The 3,698-nt window shown below is 41.1% G+C and overlaps 1 non-coding gene across 1 annotated transcript; it reads right to left on the bottom strand.

The window, feature by feature from the left end:
- Positions 1-3,179: 3,179 nt before the first annotated feature.
- Positions 3,180-3,241, bottom strand: LOC115897147. Its single transcript, XR_004057078.1, has one exon. It is a non-coding gene; the product is annotated as a U7 small nuclear RNA (small nuclear RNA).
- Between the last annotated feature and the right edge of the window lie 457 nt (positions 3,242-3,698).

The raw sequence follows: 3,698 nt of genomic DNA, 5'->3' as shown, positions 1-3,698 counted from the left end.
AGGTGGAGATAATTGAACTATGGGGGTGATTTCGCCCATACTGTTCTCGTGTTAGTGAACAAGTCTCACGAGATCTGATGGTTTTGCAAATGGGAGTTCCCCTGCACAAGCTTTCTTGCCTGCTGCCATGTAAAACAAGCCTCATTAGCCTTCGCCGTGACTGCGAGACCTCCCTAGCAATGTGGAACTGTGAGTCCATTAAACCTCTTTTTCGTTATAAATTACCCAGTCTCGGCAGGGCGCGGTGGCTCACGCCTGTAATCCCAGCACTTTGGGAGGCCGAGGTGGGCGGATCACAAGGTCAGGAGATCGAGACCACAGTGAAACCCCTTCTCTACTAAAAATACAAAAAATTAGCCAGGCGCGGTGGCAGGCGCCTGTAGTCCCAGCTACTCAGGAGGCTGAGGCGGGAGAATGGCCTGAACCTGGGAGGCTGAGCTTTCAGTGAGCCGAGATCGCACCACTGCACTCCAGCCTGGGCGGCAGAGCAAGACTCGGTCTCAAAAAAACAAAACAAAACAAAACAAATAAATTACCCAGTCTCAGGTATGTCTTTATTAACAGCATGAGAACACACAAGGTATTGGATATAAATAAGGTTTACCCTAAAGGAGTTTATAATCTGTTTGGAAGATATGACCTTCACATGGAAATTCAGAAAGCAAGAGCAAAATTAAAATTAAAGAAATAGGAAAGGCAGTATTGTAAAATAAGTGGCAGAGAAAGAGTAAGAAGCTAGAATGGGTAAAAGAGTTCTGGGTGGAATTTTCCTTTAATAAAAAGCAGCCCCAAACCATTGCTTCTCTAACAGAAAGCAGCCTGAAAAGTCAGGCATAAATAGGCAAACTAGAAGCTTTTATATGTAAATACCGGCAGCTGTACCTGAAAGCCAGGAACATTCAATATGGCGTTTCCCACTCTCTTTTCCTTGTCACCACGTGTGCCAGTATCATGGCGGCCTCCAGATAATACCACACCCTGCATTCATCATGGCAGAGCTCCAGGTAGAGGCACATTTGCGCGATAAAAGACTAGGATGGGAGGGCCAGGCTTTTCACAGGCTATGGAAATAGCACACCTGGTCAAACCAATTCCCCCCTCCACCGCCCTAGTAAATCAATCACTGCCTCCTCAAGCCTCTGTACAAAATCAATTGCATTCCATCCCAAACAAAAACATTTGAGTTCAAAGAAGAGATCCAACTGAGCTGGAGTGTTACAGGGACACCTATAGTATGTCAGCGTTTGTGCTATATGCTGGGAACACAAAATAATAAGACATATCCTTCTCTGCTAGGTACTTGAAGTCTAATTAATCAACTGGAAAATGTGATCTGAGCTGAATCTAAAAGTATATGTGTAATTTAAATATGTATACAAAAGAGAGAGGCACCTTGCAAACATGAAGAATGGGGTAGGAGAGTAGTGTTTTTGAACAACTATGGGCTTGGCACTGGACATATGTCACTTTCATCTCCACAATACTGCAAAGTCATTACTACTAATATCCCCTTTTTCTAATGAGAAGACAAGTTAAAACAAGTGAAAGAACTTGCCACAAATTATTCAGCTTATGAAGTGGCAGAGGTAAGATCATAATTTGAGCCTACCTGGCTACATATCCCCTCTCACAGGTATAAATACTAAGAGGGGAGTCCTCCACACGTTTTATGTGAGCAGAAAGTTTATAGTCACCTCTCTTAGGTACAAGTCTGTGATTATAAAATCCCAAATCTCCTATATTACTTGTGTATTCATTTCTTTTAATTATTGTATAACAAATTACTAGATTTAACATTTTAAAATACATTACTTATTTATTAATTTTATATTTATTTTATTTATTTTTTTTTTGAGATGGAGTCTTACACTGCTGGAATGCAGTAGCACGGTATCAGCTCACTGCAACCTCTGCCTCCTGGATTCAAGTGATTATTTTGCCTCAGCCTCACAAGTACCTGGGATTATAGGCAGATGCCACCATGTCCAGCTAATTTTTTAATATTTTTGTAGAGACAGGGTTTCACCATGTTGGCCAGGCTGGTCTTGAACTCCTGACCTAAAGTGATTCTCTCGCCTCAGCCTACCAAAGTGCTGGGATTACAGGCATGAGCCACTGTGCCTGGCCCAACACTTTAAAACACTCCATTTATGTGAGTCAGGAGTCTGGGAACATAACTGGGTTCTTTGTTGAGAGTCTCACTGGCTGCAATCAATGTGTTAACTAAGCTACAATATCATTTGAAATTAAGGATACTCTTCCAAGCTCTTGTGGTTGTTGGCAGAATTTAATTTATTGCAATCATAGCACTGAGGCCCTCAGCTCCTAGAAGCTGCCTTCAGTTCCCTGCCACATGGCATTCTCCATGGTAGTTCACATCTTAGCTGCTTGTTTCTTCAAGGTCAGCAGGAGAGTTTGTCACTCAGGGAAGGCCCAGTCATTTTGTCAAGGGTTTTCACCTGATCTCTCCTGATAACCTCCCTTTTGATACTTCTAAACCACTGGTTTGGGGACCTTAACTATATATGCAAAATTTCTTTACCTTATGCCATGTAACATTACCTAATCAAGGGGCTGATATTTCATCTCATTTGCCCTATTCTACTTACAAGCTGCAAGTCAAGGACCCTGCTCACATTTAGGAGAAGGGGGTTATACAACATTATAAATACTAAAAGGCAAGGATAATGGGAGGTCACCTTAGGGTCTGTCTGCCACACCTTCCTTCACAGCTTTGTGCATGTTATCCTTCAGTGTTTCTCTGCAGAGTAAATACAGGAAGAAGAGCAATAAAGGATCATTCTGGATGCATAACTCCTGCTTGTCAACCTTTCACTAGAAAGTAGGTATGAAAGAAGGAAATAGGAAGCATTTACCAAAGACAAGTATCAGGTAACAACTGTGTTTTAAGTCCTATACTTGAAACTTGGACACTGAGCAGATCCCAGACATCATCTAATGAAGCTCTTATCACACAAGTACTGTAGCATATTAATTGAGCATCATTTGAAGCCCCAGAGATTAGAATGCCACTAGACATAATGCTATGTGGATTCAAAAGCCGTAATGGTGAAAACAGTTTGAACTCCCTACATCTACTAGAAAAGAGCTGTTCTTTAGATAACTGGTTTTATTATTAATATTTTATTTATAATAAAAACCCATAATATTAATATTTTATGGGTTTTCCAGTGAAGACCAGAGAACTTGCTAGACAAATTCTAAAAGAGCTGTAACACTGGATAACTTGTTTTGATGGAGGCATGTGGGAGAGAAGTTGGGAACGGCTGATTGATTTGGAAAGAAAATTCACATACTGGATGATCAAGTCACATGAAGCTTATATATTTTAAACAATGTTTGAGTCTCTAGTGTGACTAATGAGGAGCCCTGGAGGATATTTTCCAACATTCACTGGCTCAGTGCATGTCTATCACCACAGCTTAAGTGAATCCAAACAAACCAATGCACCACTATACTCATAATCATGGAAGCCCATTCCATGGCAACTCACAGACTTCATTCTAAAATATGCAGCAAGATCCATCCGAGATTAAGTCTGGCTACATCCCAAGGCTGGCTACATCCAAAGATCAAGCAAAATTGAGTCAACAATGACTATGTGACATGTTCAACATAGGCCTGATCATCATTACTTTCTACCCAAGACACTCAGTTTGCTCTATATGCATACCATT

The sequence above is a fragment of the Rhinopithecus roxellana genome, chromosome 4, assembly GCF_007565055.1.
Source record: "Rhinopithecus roxellana isolate Shanxi Qingling chromosome 4, ASM756505v1, whole genome shotgun sequence".
Lineage (NCBI taxonomy): Eukaryota > Metazoa > Chordata > Mammalia > Primates > Cercopithecidae > Rhinopithecus > Rhinopithecus roxellana.
Note: the sequence above shows the minus strand (reverse complement) of the source record. Positions and strands in the feature narration are given on the sequence as shown.